General features: G+C 39.4%; 1 pseudogene; it reads right to left on the reverse strand.

Annotated features, from left to right (window-relative positions):
- Positions 1-185: 185 nt before the first annotated feature.
- LOC120436283 lies at positions 186-9,845 on the reverse strand (annotated as a pseudogene).
- Positions 9,846-11,692: the final 1,847 nt, after the last annotated feature.

Genomic DNA, 11,692 nt, shown 5'->3' on the forward strand with positions numbered 1-11,692 from the left:
TTAAAAGAAAAACAGCATACTGATACTCACTGTGCAGCTTTGAGTGGAAAAAGAAAAACAACACGTGGATCCTGGAATAATCGTAGCTTCCATCTTTGAAGGACTGAAGAGGAACTTTACAAGGAATCATTTAGAACAGTTTAAACATCAACTGATTGAATGCACAAATCTGAAAATGTGTTTCTGAGTGAAAGAGACAGACATGCACAGACTGAACTATCTCTTCAACAGTCAGAGTGCTTCTCTAACAGGAGGACACTCTGTACACTCAACTCAGCACAGAGTCACTGAAGCACCAGACTGACCAAACCATAACCCAAATCCAGCATAAAGAGGTTCAGTGAATGTGGTGTTGAAGGTGTGGAGGTGGATGAGAGTGTCAGAGGAGACTCTGTAGAAGGACAGAGTGCCAGCAGGATGATCCACATACACTGCTACTCTGTTAGAGATGAAGGATGACGAGGAAGAGGAGGAGATGGATCTGTTTTCCTTATTCTGATAAACACTGTATCCATAATCATGAGAGCAGCGCAGACTCCAGGATTGATCATTCCTTCCAAACAAACAGTCATTACTGTCTCCTTTCCTTACGATTCCTCTGTAACTCACTGATATATCAACCAGTTCTCTCCATTCGACCTCCCAGTAACAGCGACCAGTCAGCTCATCTTTACATAACAGCTGGGGATACAGGTAATCAAATCTGTCTGGATGATCAGGATATGACTGATTCTCCTCCACACGTGTCACCTTCCTGTTGTTGTCGGAGAGTTTAAGTTCTCTGTGTACTGTGTTTGTGTCGATTGTGAGTTGACAGGAATCTGATGGAGAGAACAAACACAATCCAGCTGCAGTTATTGATCCATCATCTGTTCATTGATTGACACTTTGATGATGTTTCCTGACATCAGAGATGTGAATGAGTGATGTGACAGTTTGAAGATGGTTGAATGTGAGCTGCTTTGTTTTCATGAATCACATTAAAAACACACTTACACTTCCTCAGACCTGGTGTCAACCATTGTTCTCCAGCAGGCTCCACCCTGAAAGGAGGAGGGGGGTCAGACCAGCACAGTCTCTTTCAGCATGCACACATGGACATTACATCACTCTCATACACATACTGTTAGACACTGATAAAGAAGCAGTTGAATATTTTAATACATACACTTGAAGAAAATGTCCTTAAAATCCTGTCCTATCATCTTCCATTGTAAAACGTATTCACTAATTAATTCAAAAGGTCTCCTACCAAAATGTTTCACTCTAGAGAGGAAACTCCTACAGCAACAGTCCACATTTTTTTCCTACTGGTGTGACATGGCCAGAACACTTCACCCAGGAGAAATCCTTGTCAGATGCCCTAACCACCTCAACTAGCTCCTTTCAATGAGGAGGCGTAATGGCTCTACTCTGAGTCCCTCCCGAATAGCAAAGGTCCTCACTCTATCTCTAAGGGAGAGGCAAGCCACCCTTCAAAGAAAGCTAATTTCCACTGCTCATATCTGTGATCTCATTCTTTTGGTCACTACCCACAGCTCGTGATGATATTTGAGGGTAGGGACATAGACTGACCGGTAAATCCAGAGCTTTGCTTTAACGCTCAGCCCTCTCTTCACCATGATGGACCGGTACAGAGTCCAGATCACTGCAGCCACAGCACCAATCCTTTTGTTATTCTTCCGCACCCCTGTCCTTACACTTGTGAACAAAATCTAAATTATCTTTATAAATCAACTGGATTCCAATTTTCATGCCCATACTCAACCTAGCAGTGAGTGAGTAGGGATGGACATGAGAGGGGTGTACTACAAATGAAGTGCAACAGACCCTGGCTGCATTGGCTGGGTTGACAAAACCTAATACCCCAGTAAATGGTAAATGGACCAGTTCTTATATAATGCTTTTCTGCTCTGAGGAATCAAAGCGCTTTACACAACTTACCAATTCACACAAGCCCTGTTTTTCCTATGCTCTTTGTCATGGTCCTGAGTCTGATGACTCAGTGTTTTTGTTAATATTATGTTATGTTCTTGTTTATTCTGTTTATGTCTTCTGTTAAAGATTTGCTAGATAAGTTTTGGTTCTGTACTCCCTCTGTTCCTGTTCAGTCAGTTCTGAGTCTGTCTCTCTGCATGTGTGTTGAGTTTCCTGTTTTACTTTGAAGGTCTGTGTCTTATGTCAATGTTTTCAGTTTTAGGTGCTCCTCCAGCTCATCTATGTAATCAGTGTCAGCCGTGTCTCCCAGCTGTTTCCTCTTGGTCCTGTTCACCTCTTGCATTTAGTGTCTGCATCTTAACCTGCTCATCATTGTGTTGATCCTCATTTTGCACTGTGTTCTGTCTGTCAGCCAGCCTGCATAGTTTATTTTTAAGTTCAGTTTAGTTATTTTGATGTCCAGCAATAAAGCTGTTTGAGTGCACTTTTTCACCTCCTGGAGTCTGCACTTTGGGTCCACCATTTCTGCCTCCCTCCCGTGACACTCTTTCTATTCCATGTTTCTAACATTCACATTCATTGTCTTGGTGAATGCTCAATCATCCAGGGAAGCATATCCCAAAGGGTTGATTCTGTTCATTTGGACGTAGCGTTTTCAGTGGGAGAAACGTTTTGACACTCATCCAAGTGACTTCTTCTGTCTCAGCTCCAACAGAATTAACCTTTTGGGATTGACACACATTGTTCTTTGCCCAGTGAATTTACTCTTGTTGTCTTGGCGGCTGTCTATGCTCCTCCCTGTGCTAAACCCACAGCTGCATGTGACATTATTCACTCTGCCATAGTCTGGTTACAGACTCAGCACCCAAGTGCCTTTATATCTTTCGGTGACTTCAACTATCTTCCTCTGTTCTCCCCACTGGGTCCTGAACCTGAGTCAGCTCAGCCCCCGCTATGTGCCTATTGTGAAGAGGAAGCCTGTGACCATTAGGAGGTGGTCAAAGGAGGCCTTAGTGGCTGTTTTGAGGTGACAGAGTGGGAGACACTCTGTGAACACCAATGGGCTTACTGAGTGTATCACTGACTACATAACCTTCTGCATTGACTCCATTGTCCCAGCTCATACTGTCCATTCTTACTCAAATAACAAGCCATGGGTGACTAAACACAGCATGGTGGCCCAGTGGTTAGCATTGTTGCCTCACAACGAGAAGTTCCTGAGTTCAATTCCACCGTCAGGCCGAGCAGAACAGCATAAGAGAGGTATGGTGTGGCATGAATCACTAGATTGAGGCCACACAACAGTGTTAGAGGACAAAGGCTACGTTCACACTGCAGGCGAAAGCGCATCAAATCCGATTTTTTCGCCCCTATGCGACCCATATCCGATCTTGGTATGACAGTGTGAACGGCACAAATCCGATATTTTCAAATCCGATCTGGGTCACTTTCGTATGTGGTACTGAATCCGATACGTATCCGATGTTTTAGAAAGCGACTGCTGTGTGAACGGTCAAGTCGCATTAAATCCGTCTTTACGTCACTGACACAAGACAGACGCCAATTATCAGCGCGGAGAAGCGCCCGATAGGACATCGCGAACGATTTCCTACCATCCGGTGAAACTGTTGGGAAGACAACGTTGGAGAAATGTGAACATTTTATTTTTACTGTATTTTCTGCAGATTCTGACAGAAATCTGCAACTATCCTTTGAAGCACCGCTCCTCTAAAACAGCAAAAAGGATCATTATTAGGTTATCTACATTATTATGTAAATAACAAAATAACTTAAAGCAAAAATCTGGAAACATAAAGTCCGAAGTCTTTATATTAAGGGCAATCAGTCAAACAATATTGTTTGCTCTGGGTCTAAACAGAGCGAGTTGTGTGTGACATCTTCTTTTGCGCATGCGGGCCGCTTTGAGCGTTCACACTGGAGAGCGTTTGATGTCGCATTTTATGTGTAGTGTGAACAAGCAGACAAAAAAATCGGATTTGATCAAAAAATCGGAATTGAGCATTAAGACCTGCAGTGTGAACGTAGCCAAAGTCATTGAGTCTAATTTGTTCTTCAACGCATTAGACACTGCAGTTAATGCTCACGCCCCCTACGCAACTTGTTCCCTCTCTTTCTACTTTGTACCTTAGCCTCCAGTGAAAGTCCTGACATCCTCCCCCACATTTCCCCTTCAGTCACAACCAGATTAGATTTTACAACCAGTTTCTCAATCAGCAATAGACATTGTACTTCAGAATCGGTTGTAGTTATAAGGAAATTATTTCTATTTTAGCACATAAATGCAGTGTTGTAATAAGTACAAGTACGCTAACAAGATCGTGCAGAAAGCTGAGTCTCAGAAGAAGAAACCCCACTAAAACTTGGAAGAGTTGGTCAGATTTGAACAAAATGAAATGGTTGGCACTAGAGACTTGCAAGGATACCAATAGTTACACCCTCGTGCAATAAAGAGGGTGCATGTTGTATCAGAAGATCAGGCTGATACATTTATTTAATTAACTTACTTTTTCCACTAGCACAAGGAGTTTTGCAGAGGGTATAGCAAACGTGGCAGTTTATCTTGAAACAACAACTGTAATGTCTAGATTTCTACTTTTTTCTCAAAATAGTGTTTTGATTTTAATCTTGAAATATTGACTTTATTGTCAGAATGATCAATACAATTTGTTTACTTGATCTAGCCCTAATACCCCTTCATACTCTGTGGCTGCACAGGTCTCTCCATACCTGAGAGTTTTCAGTTCCAGATTCTCCAGCAGCTTGACTCCTGCCTCTCCTGGATGATTGTAGCTCAGGTCCAGTTCTTTCAGATGGGAGCAGCTAGAACTCAGAGTTGAGGCCAGAGAAGTAAAACCTTCATGTGTAATCAGACAGCCAGACAGCCTGTAGAGATCATACATAACAGATGCTCTTAGAGAAAAATGGTACAATTAATGCAAAGAGTAAGTTGTCTCCAAAACAAAAAAACAAAAAAAATATGAGCTGAGGCTGATTAATAAAGTATAAAGTAGGGGACAGACCAGAATTGTGACCAGATTTCCTTGGACAACTAGAACATGTTTTAATTAAAGTGACATCTTATGGATCACATGGAGTTCTGGTGAATTTGTTTTGGATTTGCATGTGTCTTATTTAGAGTTTAATAGAGGTTAATGCTAATTGTATATATGTGAGTTCAGGACAAAGTGCACAGTGGCTGCAGAGTAACTTCTAATCAGAGGGAGATGCTGGGGAGGATCTTTCCCAATGAGCAAGCGCCATATCACAGCTGACTCCATTTATCTTGAGCAATGGATGTTGTAGTCTACCTCAGTTACTGAATAAAAAGGGAAAAGGTCAGCAGTATGAAATCATAACATTTACCTTAGTCTTTAATTATTTTTAAACACCCCTTAAAAAAAAAGAAGCATTTCAAGGTGATTTTTAAAAAATGTATAAACAGGGAAGCACAGTGGTGTGGTGGTTAGCACTTTTGCCTCACAGTAAGAGTATTCTGAGTTTCACTCCACCATCTGGCCTGGGAGTTTGCATTTTCTCTCCAGGTATTCCCGGAGTGAGATTAGGATAACTTGTGATTCTAAAACGCCCATAGGTGTGACTGTGAATGGTTGTCTGTCAGACTGATCACCCGTACAGGGTGTACCCCACCTCTCAAATTAATGGAAGAGGATGGATAGAATTAATATGGTTTCTGTGAAGTTGCTAATAACTGATCATCTCTCTCTTTTGTTTACTTCCAAACAGGCTTCTGGCACTAATGGGGTTTGTTCGGGGCGCTGTCAATGAGGAAGCTATTGCTTTCCTTCCAAATCCCCTCCGTCTTGATTCAGAGTCTACTAAGTCATTTCTGAAAGAGTTTTTTTTTTTATACTTTATTTTTATTTATTTTTAGGAACATTAACATTTACACAGACACAGCAAGGGAAAAAGATAAACAACTAAATAGAAGTAAAAATAATTTAAAAAAAAGTAATAATATAAATAAGTAAGATAAATAAAAAAATAAATAAAATAATAGAGGGAGGGGTTCACCCAGGGCTATGGGAAGTTACTAAAAAGTAGTTTTTCCACTTGGAGACACACCTTCCATCTTGCTTGTTTGTATATACCCCCATACCCACGTCTATGCACATACTCACACACACCTTCAAGTATCTACATACACATCTACATATACATACATAATACATATCTACATGTGTACACATGCATACTCATGCACATATACCCTTTGACATATTTTTGTGCATGTCTATACAAGTGTCCATTCAGCATCATAAGGTATTAAGACCAGTTGAGCACTGGAAAATCAGGTTAAATGAAAACAGAATGGGAAGGGAATGAATAAGAACCTTTCCTGAAAGAGGTATTTTAATGGACTGCCTTCAGAATCTTCATCAATTACTTTACCTCTTATTTCAACTGTTAATGATTTACACATGGTCTAGCCTAAAGCAATGAAATACATATAAATTCATTCAAAGGCTGATGCATGGCTTGGAACAGAAACTAAGAGACTTCTAATAAATCTGCAAAGTTTGAGAACTCTAAGTTTTTAGAGTCTGAATGTAACTAAATATATATCTGCAGATATGGTTTTAAATCATCACACATAAAAAATGCTTTGTCACTTCTGATATGTAAGCAATGGCAACTTGTGCAGAATAAACCTGTTTTCTGAAATTTGGGCCTCCTGAATATCTTTCTACTAAAACCTCCACTGATGCAAATTTTATTTTCATATGAATAGTGTGACTTGTTTAGAAATGAGGAATGGAAAATGTGAATAAAACTGTATTCAGTGTATTCAGTACAACTGTACTTAGTGTACTTTGAACTGTATTTTGCCCTCTGTTTTTTTATGTAACTATATATGTAACTACTGTAGGAGAATGGAATCTGTTTTTCATTTCTCTGTGGAGTCCAGAAGCATTTGAATAACATGAGTAACACTTGCTTTGATGAGGTAATCAGTTTGTATGATTTGAACACATAAATGAGACTCTTGTTCAAATGAAACCAACTAAAAAATCATATGTTGCAAGAACTTTAACATTAGCTGTATTATTAATAATTATTTTTATTAATAATAATAATAATAATAACAATAATAATAATAATAATAATAATAATAATAATAATAATAATAATAATAATAATACTTCTGGGTAGTCTTTACTAATTTAAGTGTGTATATGACTTAAATATATACAATTTAAGCTTAGGTGTGAGTGAACTACACAATAAAATCCAATGTTACTAAAACCTACTAAATTTCCACTTGTTTGTTTGCAGGGTTTGGGGTTTTGCTTTGCTTTCCTTTTTTTAAGGTTTGAATATATATATATTTGGTAAGGTCAACTAATTATAGTTTACAGTGTAACATGGTTATAAATACAAACCAGATTTTAAATGATTTGTAGAAATCTGACCTGAGCGTTTCCAGTGTCAAATGTAGACTTCCCAGTCCGGAAGACAATATTTTCACTCCCAAGTCTCTCAGATCATTGTTACTCAGGTCCAGCTCTCTCAGATTAGAAGACTGGAAACTGCAAACCAAGGAGAGAGCTTCACAGCTTCTCTCTGAGAGGTTACAGCTGCTCAATCTGATGGGACAATAGCAAAGTATGATATTTTCTTCTCTGTTAAAGCGATGGCAGAATTTTTCAAGAATAAAACTTATTATAACTTACAGAGCTTTACTGGAAGTTTTAACTACTGGCAGCAGCTTCAGAAGAGCCTCCTCTGAAGCAGAGTATTTCTTCAGGTCAAACACATCCAGATCTTTTTCTGATGACAGTAAGATGAAGACCAGAGCTGACCACTGAGCAGGAGACAGTTTGTCAGTGGAGAGACTTCCTGATCTCAGGGACTGTTGGATCTCCTCCACTAGAGAATGATCGTTCAGTTCATTTAAACAGTGGAACAGGTTTATGCTTTTCTCTGCAGACAAATTCTCACTGAGCTTCTTCTTGATATGCTGGACTGTTTCCTGATTGGTCTGTGAGCAACTCCCTGTCTGTGTAAGTAGGCCTCGTAGGAGAGTCTGATTTGTCTGTAGTGAAAAACCCAAGAGGAAACGAAGAAAGAGGTCTAGGTGTCCATTCAAACTCTGTAAGGCCTTATCCACAGCACTCTTGTACAAATGAGTCTCTGCAGATTTTCTTGTTTCAGAGTCATGATAAGCTGTTTCTTGTTCTTCCAGCAGATTGACTCCGGAGTTGACGAAGGTCAGATGGACATGAAGAGCAGCCAGAAACTCCTGAACACTGAGATGAACAAAGCAGTACACTTTGTCCTGGTACAGTCCTCTCTCCTCTTTAAAGATCTCTGTGAACACTCCTGAGTACACTGAGGCTGCTCTGATATCAATGCTGCTCTCTGTCAGGTCTGATTCATAGAAAATCAGGTTTCCTTTCTGCAGCTGCTCAAAAGCCAGTTTTCCCAGACACTCAATCATCTTCCTGCTCTCTGGACTCCAGTGTTGATCTGTCTCAGCTCCTCCATCATACTTTATCTTCTTTACTTTGACCTGAACCACCAGAAAGTGGATGTACATCTCAGTCAGGGTCTTGGGCAGCTGTCCCCTCTCTCTGGTTTTCAGTACATCCTCCAGAACTGTAGCAGTGATCCAGCAGAAGACTGGGATGTGGCACATGATTTGGAGGCTTCGTGATGTCCTGATATGGGAGATTATTTTGCTAGCCAACTTCATATCTCTAAATCTGTTCATGAAATACTTCTCCTTCTGTTGATCAGTGAACCCTATCACCTCTGTCACCATGTCAACACAGCTAGGAGGGATCTGATTGGCTGCTGCAGGTCGTGTGGTTATCCAGAGGTGAGCAGATGGGAGCAGGTTGCCCTTGATGAGGTTTGTCAGTATCATATCCACTGAGGTGGATAGTGTAGGGTCAGTTATGATCTCAGTGTTGTGGAAGTCCAGAGGAAGTCGACACTCATCCAGACCATCAAAGATGAACACAACCTGGACGTCTTCAAAGCTGCAGATTCCTGCTTCTTTGGTTTCAGTAAAGAAGTGATGAACAAGTTCCACCAGGCTGAATTTTTTCTCTTTCAGCACATTCAGCTCTCTGAAACTGAATGGAAATATGAACTGGATGTCTTGGTTGGCTTTTTCTTCAGCCCAGTCTAGAGTGAACTTCTGTGTCAACAGTGTTTTCCCAATGCCAGCCACTCCCTCAGTCAGCACTGTTCTGATTGGTTTATTTCTTCCAGGTGAGATTTTAAAGAGGTCTTCTTGTCTGATTATTTTTTCTGGTCTGTCTGGTTTCCTGGTTGCTATTTGTCTGACCTCATGTTCATTATTGACTTCTGCAGTCCCTCCCTCTGTGATATGGAGCTCTGTGTAGATCTGATTCAGAGGGGTTGGGTTTCCTGCTTTAGGAATTCCCTCAAAAACAGTGCAGAGCTTCTTCTTCAGTGTAGATTTAAGTTTATGTGGGCACAGGATTGGAAATTCTCAAAGAACACACAAAAAATATTTTCTTCAGGATCATGAACTTCACAAAACCTTTCAGACTGAGAATTAAGTAAATGTAAATCTATAAATTTCATATCATTTAACCACTGTTTTAAATCTTTAGAGAAATCCTCTTACTGCTCTGCAGACGGTCTGCCAGTTCTCCCTGCTTCATTTTCCTCAGAAAGTGCAGAACGATCTTCACAACTGCATCTCTCATGCTCCTCTTCTGCTCTTCTTCATCCTCACTTTCCAAAACCACCTCATCCTCCCCTTGACTCTCTAAGCCATCGGAGTAATCTGGGCTGAGAATCTTCTTGGTTTTCTTGATCTCATTCTTCACAAAGCTGAAAATGTTGTCCTCAAGGAGCTGGAAGAGAATTTTAAAAAAGTGCTATGTCCATGTTTTGTTTTTGTTTTTTTGCCTTGCTGTAGAGTTGCTGATTTGCTACTCGGTCATGTTGAAAACTCAAACCAGAAATAACTAAAAAAAAGCACTTTTTCTTTTACCCAACTAACTTTTTTCCCTACATTTTACTTTGGCAAAAATTGTGCCAATGGATGTATGTGCTAATTTTAGGATGTTTGCTCATCGTAATCAGTTCTAATATTGATTCATTTGTGTTTGTGTCATATGGAGTTGTAACAAGCATGAAATGCGATCAAATTAAAAGCCTGTACTTTGACCCTGAGCCTGACCTTTCTATTAATAAGAAAACTAGGAGCCTCCAGATTATAATAGCAGTCGTTACTTCTGCATAGTGCATTCAGTTGGGGATTCGTCAAAATAACTAAAATAAAAAAGTGGACAGTGCAAACTTTCCATCAGCCAGTAAATGGCACAAAGTAAAATAAAACAATCAATCAAAGAAATATACTACTTTTTAATATTTTTCTAATTAAATTAAATGTGCTAAATACAAAATATGAAAATTACTCTATTTTATCCTTTGAAAAACTGTTAACCAGCATGATATACTGGTCTTCAAACTGCAGAATGGAGATGTCTGTGAACAGAACAGATTTAAAAGTACTTCTTGTACATGTACAAACCATAAATATTGAGTCCAGATTTCTTTCTTGCTGCTGGGAAGACTGGAAACTGGGAACTTCTAAACTCTCCTGGTCCACTCTGTGGAGGAATCATGGAAAAATTAGTTCACATAACACAGAAAAACTGTTCCAACTCAGTTCCAAATTTTAGGTACACATTACCTCTCTGAGGCAGACTGTTGCTCTGTGTTGTAATTAACACCATATAACTCCTTTGACTTTTCACTGCTCAGCGATACACAGCTAGGTACAGGACAGTCTAATCTTTCAAAGCTCCTGATGGAAAAAGCGAAACAAAAACAAGATTACATCATAAGTACATTTTCTATATATCAAACAGAATCATTTTAACTGAGATGAACTTTGTCTTGTTTAGAGACACATTATCCATTACAGTTCACAAACCTGCTGCTTTATTGATACACTGCTGAGTTCAGGTTTAATTTTCTGTTTACGTTTTTGTCTTCTTCTAGATTTCTTTCTGTGAATAATCATGGAGCAGTGATGGGAGTGCTGAGCTTCAGTTCAACGTTCAGGAGTCTACTACAATTTTAAACCTGTGTCAATAGGCCAAGTAAAACTAGAGTTAAACTAAATTTTCCTGAATACTGCAGTGTTTGCTAGTGCAGGAAGAAACAGTAAAAACATGTTTTTTGAAGACACCCCCCCCCAAAAAAAAAACAAAACAAAACCAAAAACCAAAAAACATGACATCAGATTTTTTTGTCATTTTAAATAGTTGTACAAAAAGCATCTGAGGCATTGGCTGCATGTTTGTGCATTTGTTTGTGGGATTTTAGGTCAGGTGTGTTAATACTGTTTGTCGAAAGGACACTTAGCGTCTTCACTACAGCAACATCCTAGAAAAATTCATTCTTCAAAAAAAAAACCCCACAAAAAAAGTCAAACCCACACAGCTTCACATACTAACATAGAACTTTGTGTGAAAAAAAGATGAGCTGACATTAAATATGTTGGAAAATCTGTTCAGAATAACTGAGTAGCAACATTTCGAGACAGATTACCTTTGTGTAGAAGAAGGATTTTCTTTACAATCAGGAATAAATTGCTTTGACACATCACTTTGTAAAGAAACACTGCTGGGTTCAGGTCCTTGTCCATTTTTATGTTTTTTCCCACGTTTACGTCTACGTCTACGTCTTTTCCTGTGAATAATGATGGAGCAGTGATGTGAGT

This window comes from Oreochromis aureus, linkage group 23 (assembly GCF_013358895.1).
Source record: "Oreochromis aureus strain Israel breed Guangdong linkage group 23, ZZ_aureus, whole genome shotgun sequence".
NCBI classification, from domain to species: Eukaryota; Metazoa; Chordata; class Actinopteri; order Cichliformes; family Cichlidae; genus Oreochromis; species Oreochromis aureus.